The 13948-nt window shown below is 40.6% G+C and overlaps 1 protein-coding gene across 3 annotated transcripts in view; it reads left to right on the forward strand.

The window, feature by feature from the left end:
* rbms3 (RNA binding motif, single stranded interacting protein) overlaps window positions 1-13948 on the forward strand; it is a 205356-nt gene that overhangs the window by 139597 nt on the left and 51811 nt on the right. The window lies entirely within an intron of this gene.

Below are 13948 nucleotides of genomic sequence, written 5' to 3' on the forward strand. Positions count from 1 at the left end.
TTATAAATATCATTATCAGTGATTTATTCCAGATAAGCTGTAATCACATGACTGACCACATGTCTGATATATATCTGATTTAGAGATGTTTCTCACACCTCTAGAATCAGGCCTCATTTAGACACAGAAAATCTGATTTGTGGCACTTCAGCCCTGTAAAGTGAATATAACATCCTGAGCGCCACCCGCTGCGATGCCAGTTACTCACAAATGAAAGTGGAGTACATTCTGGCAGGACTTGGGAGCCGTGATGTCATTCGTAGTGATTTTGCCGCCATCTGAGAGCTCTCGGAATAAGCCTGCTTGACATCAGAGAGGAGCTCGGCACTCCACATGGCACCAGCTCTGAGTGTTCCCACTGGCTGCGGCAGACTGTCACCAGAACCGTTCTGCGTCTTGAATACTCTCTCGGTTTGACGTTCTGTTCATTTTCTTGTCAACTGTACTGAGGCTTCCTAAGAGAGCAGAGTGCTACAAAGTGATTGCTATTAGAACTCGGCTTTATTACAGACTTCAATCCAGAGATGATTTTACAGTAAGACAGCTGTAAGTGATCTACAGAGGCATTTACACAACACTGCTCTCGCACACAAACACTGGCCCTCACACACACACACACACAAACAGTACACATGTATGCAGCGAGTTTGATTTGCGGATAATACCTGTATTTAATGTTCACATTTGTTCAGATGTGTCTGCGCACCGGGCTTGAGGAGATTGAATAGCAGCATAATTCCAAAATATAATCCTTTTAGGGGCTTTGCTTTGCCTTCGAAAATCATTTCATTTTGATCTCGGGAACAAGCTTTGCTTTCTGTTGCAGTCTCTCCGCAATATGTCAAATAAAAGGCCTCCTTGGGTGTCATTTTTAAAATGCTCCCTGCTCCGTTCGCTTAAGTCTCTCCCTGCTGCAGTCCCTCACCCAGAACTGTCACAATGATTTCTTCTCCCCTCTCTATCTCTCTCTCTCTCTCTCTGTTAATCCAGAGTGCTGTTTGCATGTGTGGTTCAGTATTGGGTCACGCGCAGTCGAACGTACGCTCAGCGGAAGCACATGTTGTCTGTAATTACATGTAAAACAATCCTGCCTCATTTCTGCCAAACTCTCTTTCTGAAATGAACATTTCATATGGAGTGCACTTTGGTGTAAGCTTTGAGTAAAAGTGTGCGTCTTGAACAGAACTAGCTTTGAGAGCGAAAGAAGGGCCAGTTGTTTCACTTCTTTCTGCCACTGTCTTCCTTTGCATTTGTTGTTTGAGTGTTTGCTTTTTCTCTGTCATTTTGTGATTGATTCCAGCTCTTGTGGCAGCGTGTGTCTGTTTCTAGCCTTAATTCACCGGCCTGTTCTTGATAGACAGCGCTGTTCTGGATGGGCCGCCACCGCTGCTCTGTGATGGATTACTCTGGACTGGGTGCATCTTTCTCTCTCTCATTTTCCCTCTATCTGCCCCCCCCCCTCCCTCCCTCTCTCTCTCTCTCTCTCTCTCTCTCTCTCTCTCTCTCAAAGACATACACATTCATGAGTGTAAGAAAACACGGTCACACCCATGTTGGTATGAATAAATTCACATGCAAACACATAGAGTGCTTCCTTGTGGTTTCCTGCAGCGGCCCCGCATTAGATTTAAGACCCTGATGCTCACAAATCCAAAAATGAAGCAGCCCCTCCCTAACCAATGGCAGCCCAATCCGCACCTCCAGCCTCTCAAGCTTCAAATACGGATCGGCTTTCACTGCAGTACTTTAAGGTACAAAAGAGATTATCACCAGGTCTTAGTTGTGTAAGAGTGTAACAGTAAACAGACATATATTACGTATTGTGGTAAATGCACTACGATGTCTTGCTTTATCAATATACTTTAAGGACATGACCAGGCATGTACCTCCAAGGTTAAGGCCGATTTATATTTCTGCCTACGCCGCTGTGAGCGTTTATACTCCTGCATTTGTGTCTGTGCCACTCTGCAATTACACCACCACACCACTAGGGTGAATCTCAAACCTCTTCCTCTACACTATGCAGTGGTGTAGTAGAATTACTTGTATTAATCTTTAACGTGCACTATTCAGAGAGTAGGTCATTGTTTGGGACAGAGCATAGTTTACATGAGGCCAGCACGTTTTCCTCACGTGGTATCGCTTCTCGTCGAGTTCTTTTGTTTCCCCAGAGACCGCCGTATTTTTCCTTTGTTCAACGTTTTTATTCGTCCCTGAATCCCACACCATGTCTGAGGAAATATCTTGCTGTGAATGTGCTGCTGTCTACGTGTGGAGGAGAGGAGTTCATGTTTCTGTACTTCTTCAGTTCTGTATAAACAATGTCCGTCCGACTACTGACCAATCACAGTCGCTGGGGTCTGCGTCGAAGTGACGTGTAGTTACTTTTCTGAGGTGTGCGTCAAGTGTAGGGTTCGTTTTGACGTGTATAATTTGTGCTTTAGCCTTGGATTTGATTCCGTTTTTTGATATTTGGTAGATGTCTGTACAGAGCGCTGCGTATTTTGGTTTAACCCCAACCCATAAATGATATCCACCACATTTTTAAGCAGCTTTTACAAATTCTGAACCCAAAAAATAATCCCAGTCATCAACATTTCAAAAGCCCTGCTCACTTTCCTCTGTCGGGATGTGGCCAGATGACTAGCTTTGATCACAGATATTTTTATAATGAAACATAAATGAGACGTTCTCTGAAAAGTGCGGATTATCAGCGATACAGTTGTAAATATTGATAGATTGTTTCAAATTAAACTTTTCTAATAATGTCTTCAAACACTCACTGAAGACCCATCTCTTCATGAGGCATTTATTTGAACTAGTCTTGTACTTATTGCAGTATCTTGTTTTTCACTTACGGCCTGTCTGGTTTGTGCACTGTGTATCTTTCTTGGTTGTACATTTCGTTTTGTCGGTATCATAACTGAAGAATATTTGAAATATTCATTTATCTCTATAAAACTCTTAAAAGTGGTTCAGCATGTGTTCCTTATTGAAGTCACTCGAGGTGAAGGCACGTAACTAAAAAGACCGTGAGCACTCAAAAATGAAACGCTCAAATGGTCGGTTGGTACACGTTTAATGGTTTATCTGTAAGGTGCAAAATCTCTTGAAATGGTTCTTTAAAAAGCCTTTTTTGTTTGAATCTTTTTAAAATGAAAAAGACTTTTTAGAATATACAACATTTAAGAGTCAAAGATCCCTTTTTTCAGTGAAATATAGAACCCTTTTTGATAAGACTGTGGCCAAAGTGCATTCTGTGAATACATAAAGGCTCTTCTGTAAGTCATTCTGAAGAGTATCTGCTAAGTGCTGGAAATGTAAAATGTAAATCCGTTTCTTGTGCTCTGTATAACATCTATAGACTCCTTTTATGATGATTTTCGAAAACAATAGAACACCCCCATACTGTACAACACTTTCACACAGTCATTGGCATTGTATGCTGAATTGCATGTGCAAATATTTTTAGACACACACACTCCCCCCTCGCTGGCTGTGCCTCTTTAACAAGGTAATGCATCATAAATTCATCTGGCTCCAAGCAAACATGGCAGAGAAATGAGAGTGATGGGTGAGTGCCATACACACACAGAGAGAGAGAGAGAGAGAGAGAGAGAGAGAGAGAGAGAGAGAGAGAGAAAGAGAGAACAATGCCATGAATGTGAGAAACAGCACAGATTGTGAAAGTGGGATAAAGGGGAGAGAGAGGAAAAGACAAATGAGGCAGAGAAAGTATGAGAGAGAGAGGGACAGGGAGAGAGAGAGAGTGAGGGAGTGCTTGAAGTCATTGAGTCATTGAGTCACACACATGTTTTGTGGGTCATGGGCTGCTAATCTTTATGGTGACCATTTGGTGAGAATGCCACAGGGAGAGCTTGAGAGACTGAAGGAGGTGAAGAAAGGAGTTCAAAGAGAGAGAGAGAGAGAGAGAGAGAGAGAGAGAGAGAGAGAGAGAGAGAGAGAGAGAGAGGAGGTGCAAGAAATGGTGTTATAGCTCTCTACCACATTTGCGTAAACAGCAAAGAATTGTGCCTTCCATTTTTGGATGCAGCTGGGTTTGCAGTGAAGCTACAGAGTGTCAGCACCTTTACATGCACACTTACAGTAACCCTTCACTTCTCTCTCTCTCTCTCTCTCTCTGTCATACACACTCACACACATTTGCTCACAGTAGCTACACTCCTCTAGGTCACTGTCCAGGTGCACTGAAGTCATCACCATCTCCTTCTCCGCATTACACACCTATCATTTCCACACACATTAATGACTCTGCTCTTTTTCCTGCCCCTAAAGCAGGCTCATGGCACTGATGTGGTGATTAGGTCCAAATGAGAGAACAGCTGTTGATGGCAGCTCTAATTATAGTTTCAGGCGTTCATTTACCAAGAATCAATAGCAGAGCAGTAAAGGTTCATCTTTTACCGCTTTCTTAAACATGGGATAGAAACATGAGCTGTTTCCCAGCCGTGTGTGTCAGCTCCATTAGTTCATGTACTTGGCTTTTATTATCACCCTGAATTAAGTTTGCTTTACCCATCACAATCAATCCCTACTCAGTAAAACAACGTTCAGATTGGTTAGAGCCTTATATGAAGTTCTCCTTCAGAATTAAAATAATTACATTTAGAATTAGAATGTATATACCAGCCGCTACAGCTCGTTGCTACTGACACTAAGCCTAAAGACGAGCGCTCATTCACTGCATCAGTCAGTCCATTAGAAACGCCTGTGTTCTGTAACTGTAGATGCAGTGTATTTTCTCCTGCCATTAAGGTCGAATAAAGGATTTGGCAGCTTGAGACACACTGCAGAGTCATCATTCAAAAGCAGGAGCAGGAAAACAGAGCTATCATTAATTACAGGCATGTTACATGCTGTGACATGACATTGACACATTGCTTACCGCAGGTGCATTTCTTGAGAACGTAATAAAGAGTGGCATGTTTCTATGCATTTTTCCCACTACTCAGTCCCAATACTTGATGAAAGCACACTGGTCAAACACAGGGGTTAGGCTTTTCAGACTGGATTTTCCATTCGTTTTTGCGTATAGATTGTGAGTGATTTATTTTTGATTTGGTGAGTGAGTCTGCAGTTTGATGACCTGGCAGTGTGTACAGGATTTGTTACTGATTTTGCCCAGTGACTCCAGGTAGGACCTAGGGAGACTGATTTTGCCCAGTGATTCCAGGCAGGGTCCCCTAAAGCAGTTAAAAAAGAAAAATGAGGGACTGAATGAATGAACGGACAAATAATAAATATATATAATATATTTTATTTATTTTTGTAATAGGAATACACACAAAAACAATAAAACTATTAAATAGCAGGGATCTGGCTCACACTATGTTAAAGCACATTGGGAAACATGTATTATTGTTTTTACCAGGCATGTATTAATCATAATCTTGGACTTGATTTCATTGTCATTGATGATTTATCATTGGAAATTATTTTAAGTCTAGGCTTAGGCCTAATCTGGATCTGGGAAACGGGCCCATAATTTGACATGCTTAAAGAATGACCATTATTATTTTGACTAAAAATGTTTCTCTGTTAATTGTCAGTGCCTTTATTCATCACAGAAACTCATCTGGAACATCTGTAGCTGGTCTTAAAAATGTACATTGCATATAATATGTCCATTTTTGTTTTCTTTGCTATTTGTAACATTTTTAAAAGCAGGGCCATATGCAACTGATTTTCAACATCAATGAAAAAAAGTTTGTCCGTTCAAATGGTTCAAAACCTGTTGCATATGGTCCGGCTTTTAAAAAGATTATGAATAGCACCAAAAAGAGGTCTTGCATTTGTTAAAGGATCACATTATACACTGTACACACTGTAAACACTATACAATGCAATGCCTGGCTCATGCTTTGATTAAAAGTACCACACACACTGTAAAAAATGTCTGTAATTATTACAGTGAAAAACTGTAAAACCATGACAGGAAATGACTCTAAACTCTAAAAAAGTTTGAAAAAGGTTTCTGTAATAGTGAAATATCATATTTACACCAAAACACTCATTTTTACATCTCTTTACTGTAAAAAATATATTATTTCACTGTTAAATGCACAAACAATTAGGGGCTGTACAAGTGGCCCAGGACGGTTAGGAGCTGAGACTCATTTGGGAGCTCCCAGCATGCCTTGCAGCTCAGTAAGTATAGCTATATACACAATATAGCTAAAAAATAAAATGTATTATTGCCAAAAAAAAAAATACTGTAATATCATATACATGTTTACCATAAATTTTATGGATTTTTTTGTAGAGTGCAGACTCAACAACACAGCCCCATTCTCCCCATTCAGCACCTGTTCCTTTAAATGAAAAATGAACCACAGCTCAGTTCAACACGAGAGCCGTGGAGTGAGGTGTAGAACTCTGGATTTTAGCCGTTTTCACTCAGCTCTCTTTATTCACCGTTCTCCTTTTCACCATTTTGACTCAGTACCCTTGTTTCAATGGGCTTGCTGTGTTTGTTTTGATCTGTTTAAACCTGTCTTTGTACTCCAACATAAACACAATCCAGCGCTGTGATTGGAGAGATGCAGATACGAGGTGGGGCTATTCATACACGCCTGCTATGTACGTAAGATGCAGCATAAAATCACAATAATTTATTATATTAAAACGCTTCTGCATTTGTGCATTGCAAGCCCCAAAAGCTTTGTGTTTTTCTGTCCTATTACTCCTCATTAATTACACAAAGATCCAGATTTGTTAAATGGATCATGGTGGTTATGCTTTTAAAACACTGAGATCAGAAATGAACGACACAAAGACATGCCTCATTAAACGAGACACCTCCACACAGGACCCAGCTAGAGCAGGAAATGTTCACACTCTGCTATAATGAGAGTTAATAGGTTGAATCAGCTTTTTTCCCCTCTTCTCAATTGTGTCTGTAATGTTTGTATGGCTCTCTAGCTCTGCCTCCAAATCCTCCCCATTGGCCTCCTCCGGCAGCGCTCCAACTAGAGCGCGCAGTCCCTCTCGGCTAATGGGCTCAGCATGGGCCTCTTGTGAGGATTGTTAGCGCTGGTTGTAACCCAGGCAGGATGAATAGAGCAGTGTGGGAGATAGCCGGGCGTGGTGGAGCTTTTTCCATCCTCAGGGAGTGAGGCAGTGTGAAACATGGCTCAGGACATGGCTCCGAATACGAACACTCACTCTTGGAGCAGCCCTGGAGTCCAAATCACACACACTGTTCAATATCAAGAACACGGACAGACCTGCTGTAAAGTCTACATCTACTGACGTTGAGCTTTCTGAATTGTTCTTGGCTTGGACATACCTTCAGTGGATATGGAGTCTGGGAGGTTCTTCAGACATTAAAAAGCTTTGTCACACTCCCACATCTCTTTCACTGTCTACTTGTATTTCCTTTAGCAAAAGTGTTTATTCTATGACAGTTCTTAAAAAATATATATTTTGCAGTATTCTAGTTCAGTATATCTCTGCCTTTTTTGACCCATGACCTCCCCCACCCTCCCTTACACACAAGCTTTCTGTGCAGCCAGGTTGGAAAGTAACAGAATTGGAACATCCAGCATATAGTTAAGTTTAAGGACACTTGCTCATCAGCTTAAAGGAGTTAATTAATAGGTAGTTCCTCACCTTTTCTACAGTTACACGCTGAGTTCCAAAGCCTAGGCTGCAGCCGAGGTAGGACGTGTCACCCGTAAGACTGTCCTATGAAGACTCCTTAGTAACCTAGGTCACACAAGTATGATCTGCCTCATACTTGAACTTTAAACATTTAATTTCCAACTCAAATGATGAATAACAATAAAATACTACTAAATAAAATCTATGTTTTCAATTGTACAGTGATATGCTAATAAATGTATTCATTAAATAAGGTTTAGAGACAAATATTTCAATTAACCACATGTTTTACACTTTACAAGCAAGTGAAGCTCTTTTTATTAGCCTAGTCTTATTTATTTTCTCCAACATACGCATAGAATTATGGGTAACCGAGGGACATGAAGGATACGTCTGTTGCGCCCTTCACATCGCTCCTAACGTAGGCTGCATTTCTCGGCTGTATACGAAGGATCCTTCACGTTGGAACAGCCTTCTGTGACGTAGTGGCCGAGAAATGCAGCCAAGCTCGGCCGCAGCCTAGGTTTTGGAACTCAGCTACAGACTGTTTTTCTGGGAAGACTTTACACTCGTTGATGTTACATTTCTGAGGTCAGGTACTGATGGTGGTTGATTAGTTTTAGATCACTTAATCCATTCCAGCAAATCTCGCATTAGTACAAGGAACCGTTTCTCTGGTGTAATGTGCACATACTCAAGCATTCATTTTCTGTTTTATCTTCTAATCATTTAGTTATATTATTGGTGATTTATGTACTCTGAAATAGAAATTAATTCCTGAAATATTAGCCTGCAGTGCATAAGCCTAGTCAGGTCTTTCCATCAGTTTGAGAAATACTGATCTAAACCATATTTAATCCATCATGAAAATATCTGACCTTGGCTTCACCTCTGTGCAGATATTTATAATGCAATTCCAGTGGGGGCAGATGGGTTTAGGTGTTATTAAGTATTTATAACACACTCTTTAATCATTCATAAACTATTAATAGGTTATTTAGAGAGCGAATCCCTTTTCTAGTACCATTACAAATGACTCGAGGACGTGCAGCATCTGTGTATGTAAGCCTGTTTACTAGAAGAAGCAGTGCTACATAGAGTGGTGACTGCTTAATGGAGTTTAAAATAGGTGCAGTCAGGCCAGTCAGGGCAGACGAAGGTCCAGCTAATGTCCAGGGCCTAATGACATTCACAGGTGCTCACTGAAATCTCCTGAAAAACAGAGGCAAGGACGGTGCTAACTCTGTGATGCCAGAGTCAGCTGTAATTTTTAAATATCTGCACACATTGCCATTCTGTTTATGTTCTGTCAGTGTGCGGTAATGATTGCATTAACATTTTTTCCTTTTCCACATCTTCAGTGTACAGGCCGTGTCCAGTCCCACAGTCAAACTTCTCTCTTTTTTGTTCAGCTCAGGGATGTCACTAGTGATTTATGAACAGGGGAGCTAAGCGTTTACAAGAGGGGTCTTGGGGAATACCCACCTGAGATTTGAAAAAATGTGCCCCAAAATTTGTCTTTATTGGGGAAGCTGATCGGTTGATAAATGTAACTGATTAATCACACAATTTGCTGTGATTAATCGTGATTAATGGCCATTTTTCTTCTTCTCCTTAAGACTGAAGCTTTTTATAATGGATATTTAAATGTGAAATTAAAGAATCAGCAGAAGATCACAAACTAGATTTTTTCTACTTATGTCAATTGATTTTAAAAAATGATCTTGTTAGTCACAACAATATTCAGTGATTAATCACGATTAATCTCACGTTAAAATTCTAGTCGTTTTGGGAGGGAGATAAAACAAATACATTTGTGGTCCGGAATGCATGACAAACTGGCTGGAGGAAGTTTTTTTAATTATAATATCTCAGTGTAGTTTTGATGATTTATGAATCAGAATCTCTTCATTTGCTGAGGTTAGGTTTTGAGCAAACGAAGCCTAATGGACATTCCTGTAGCATAGCTTCTTTACTTCTTTGTTGGAAGTCGCTCTATTGGAGTAGCCACTATTGTGACTTACTTCCCCAAGGTCCTAGTGCCTCCCTTTTTAATACATGTGTGTGTTGTGAATTTGGATACATGGGTGTACTGAATAAGGAAAAAATGAATGAGAAATATGTATTGATTATATAAATGTTTAATGCTAAAATATCAGCTGGAGACCAGATTACAGCCCCCTAAAACAGACCTATTAGTGACTTTACACATTTCTTCTCAGTTTGGGGTTGTTTATTTTACTATTAATATAATTTGATTGCAGTAATTCATGTTGAGAGTTTAATTGTTTTTAATGTATAGAGAATTCTTATCTATTTCTAGTTAAGGTAAGGTTTATGTTCATCTTTCTCTATTGTTACAGCATTAGTCCAGTCCCTAAAGATAGTAAACAAATGATACTAAAGTACGTGAGTGTCAGATAGTTTTAGATTGTTTTGATTGGTTTCATGTGGATGTCATGTCAGCTCCACTGAGCAACACGTTTGATCAGTGTATAAAAGTTTGCATGTGTGTGTGCGTGAGGAAATACATGTCCACACTCATGGCTGTCAGCATTAAACACACACACACAGATGATGTGCCGTAAGACAGAATCCAGACTGTATTCCCAGAGGAAAACCGATGTACTCCTCACACACAGCACAAGTGTGATTACTGCAGAGTCCTTTATAGAAGAGAAGGTTATTCGTTGGAGGTGTCTTCTGAGAATTGGATAAGTTAAAAAACAATCACTCTCCCTTTCATTCTGAGATGGAAGTCATGGTTTATATTTTTTGGTGTGAGGCACATTATAGCCAAGGAGGAATAGGAGTGGCCTTTGTCCAGGCTAGAATCGTAACCTGCATGCGGTTTGTTCACGCCCGGTTTCAGAAGAAGAACGTAAGATGGCTATGAACCAAAGCATGATCGTGCTGGAACGTTTAGGAGTAACATAAGAAGCTTTCTGATCTTCAGAAGGTTGTTGTCTTTTTTAAAGGCCCAGGCATAACTCAAAACCTTTTTGAAATCGTGTTCAGGGGCCTTGAGGGAAGAGGCGGTGTTTTCATTTCAAATTCATAAATCATTCATACTCCTGGCAAAGTCGGTTCTTTAAGGATTCTTTGCTCTCCTTTATATTGACATTCAGAATGTATTTCCCTTCCTCATAACTGGCATGATCCTCCAACCTGTCACTCTTCTTCAGGCCTAAGATTTGAATAGAGTGACAAATATATTAGATTTTATATATATATTTCTAAGGCTCTGGCTCAAATATGATTATTAGAGAGGAGCGGTGTATTACGGTGTGATAGATAGGGGGGAGTGGGCGTGGGGAACAGTTGGCCTGTGAAGAGCGCTGTGCCATTTTACGTGGCATTAAAAGCACTGCTGTTGCTCTTTTAATCACATTCACTTAATAAAGGAGTAATTGTCCCCTGCAGGGCTGGGATGCATATGAACCTTTACCCGCAATACAGCGCAATCTGCTATCTGCAGACAAGCACGTCAAACAGCGCTCTCAACTCCCAATGGGAGGCCATCAGTCTCACTAACCCCTTCAATCCCTGCTCTTATTCACGGCTCAGCTTCATCAATCCATTTCTCTTGCCTGTCCTTAAACCCCTTGTTTTTCTGGCTCTTGATCAACCTCCAAACTGGTTGGCAATTTGCTTTGTTCTCTTTTGAGTACAGTTTTGTTTATTTATTTTCTGATTTTAGACTCTAAACCCATGGATAAGACCAAGGTCATCTGTATTTATTTTACGAGGCATTTACAGGTTTGCAGCCATTTTTTAAACATGGCCAAGAACAGCCTATTACTGCAGGAAAAAACTGACACGCCAAAGGACCAATCACAAGTCTGCTATTTTCACATGATGTGTTAAAGGATGCAATTCATGTCGGACTAATAAAAGAGCCGGTACAAAACGATACATGGAAGTTCAATGGCAGAATCCTGACAGTATCAGACTCTCTATCAACTTGTGGGCGGAGCATCTGTGGCTGAGACTAGTAGGTGTTTAGTATTTGATTTAAATGCCTTTATGTATTAATTTTTAGACATGGAAGGCCCATCTCATTTCATAACATTGTTCAAGAGTATCTGCCCTCATCATCACTGCCCTCGAAATTCACGTAGTATTTCAGTATTGTGGTTGAATAATACGAGAACTGCTTGTCACTTTTTAATCTGTCACCATGGTCTGCCATGTTTTATGAAGCAAAACCACTGCAGTGTGATAGGGTCACTAAAAATCACTGATTTGATTGGATCTGCTGGATGGCGTGTCTGATCCTCTGATTGGTTAGTGGGTGATGACAGCAGCAGCACAAAAAATGTAGAAGAAAATAGCAGCTGAACATTGATCTGTGCACACTGTAATCTAATGGGCGGACAAGACTGATGACTCTCCAGATGTAGTCTAGATCTGTCTTGGGATTTTAGAAGGAAATATGACACACAATACTGCATCTCACATAGTGATGGACAGCTCGGCGGCTCTGGTTTTGCAGCTGTGACCTCACATTGTTGTAAAGGTATTTAATGTGGCACATTCAGTGTTAAAGGTTAACAAAGAGGATAATATCCACCTTCTCAAATATACGAGATGATCTGGAATGATGCAGGTATGATTTGGGTTTAGGATCATTCTCAGCACTGCAGTGACACTGACGGTGTGTTGGTGTGTGTTGTGCTGGTAGGAGTGGATCAGACACAACACTCACTGCTTGAGTTTTAATTCAGTGTATTTAAAGTTCACACTGCATTCCGAGAACTGCACTGTGCCACGCAGCTATGGCCCTAACCCATGTTTATGTCAGACGACAAACTCTCATCCTTCCTCTGAGAGCAATTCAGCAACTGCACATCCCACATTGTATTTAATCTTTTCTTTTGTCACCTATTCAACAAATAAAACACAAAACTGTCAACACGCTTAGAGTTGTTATTGGAACAGACTGAAAAGCAGGGAGAGCTGGGGCTTACACGCCACGCAGCACAGTCTCCTTCAGCTGCCTCCAGCTAAACAAGGTGGGGTTTGGGGTGGGTATTAATTCTTTATCACCCCCTTGAGTATCGAAGTTTATTAGTGAAGAACACAATCTATTAAAACTGTCACTTTAAAATGTACAGAGCATATGGACAGTAGCATCCTCCGCTTTGTGTTTTTCTGTTGGGTCGTTTTCATTAGACCCACAACGTGCCTCAGTGAACATGCTTTCTAGTATGTGTTGTTTTTTAATTGTATCCATATATTGGGCAGTGTATGGCGCTGTTGGGTGCAGTTGATTACTGTCAGCATTGGGAAGGACTACGTCTCCCACCCCCCATTAGATTACATCCCCCAGAGAGACACTCTATCTGTGTCCAAGCACTCTTAGCACTTTTTTTTATTCTCTTCTCTTCCCTCTCTCCCTTATACACTCTTTCTCTGTCTCTCTCTCTCTCGGTCTCTCTCTCACACACACACACACACACACACGTACATACACACTCACTAGACCCTAAAGCTCTCAGAGTGGGTATCCACTCTTCTCCCCTGTCCATTCCCCCATTAGCTTTCCTGGCGGTTTCACAGTGAGAGACCCTCACGAAGGCAGCGTTTTCCAACAGCTGAGTGAAAGTGTGTAGCCTGGCACAAAAGCCACCTGCTCTTCCTTTCCACCACTTTCACTTTCAACAGCACACTCCTCTCTTCTCCACTCCTCTCCTCTCCACTGCTCCCACAGCTAGACCCCAAACCACAGCAGGATTAGGATGAAAAAGGGCAGTTTTTAAATTTTTTGTTTTAATTAGTTATAATTATTATTATTATTATTTTAATTATTATCTTTTTCTTTAATATTTTTATACATGTGTTGGCATCAGCGCTAACAACATTAAAGACATAGTGTATGAGTGTGGGACACCCTGTGATAGACTGGCACCTGTCCCGGGTTGTGACTTTCAGCGTGGTGAAACTTTTACTGTAGATTTACTGTAGAACTTTTACTCCCTCTCTGCATTCAAGAAATCATTGAAAACCCAGCTCTTCCAAGAGTATCTTTTGCACTGAATGTCTTTCTTTAATGCACTTATTACTTCCTGGCATATTGCACTTAATGTAAGGTATTTTGTATAATTTGTGCTGTACTTCGAATGTTAGATCCTCTTTTGTAAGTCGCTTTGGATAAAAGCATCTGCCAAATGCATTAATGTAAATAAATGTAAATGTAGATGAATGAATGAATAACATACCAAAGGAAACTGATTTCATTTTGATTATATTCACTTAAGCATAGCCTTACTTAAAAAATATATAAATAAACGCTGGATTTGGCATAGGGCGGCACGGTGGCGCA

This window comes from Hoplias malabaricus, chromosome 10, assembly GCF_029633855.1.
Source record: "Hoplias malabaricus isolate fHopMal1 chromosome 10, fHopMal1.hap1, whole genome shotgun sequence".
In the NCBI taxonomy this organism is placed as follows: Eukaryota; Metazoa; Chordata; class Actinopteri; order Characiformes; family Erythrinidae; genus Hoplias; species Hoplias malabaricus.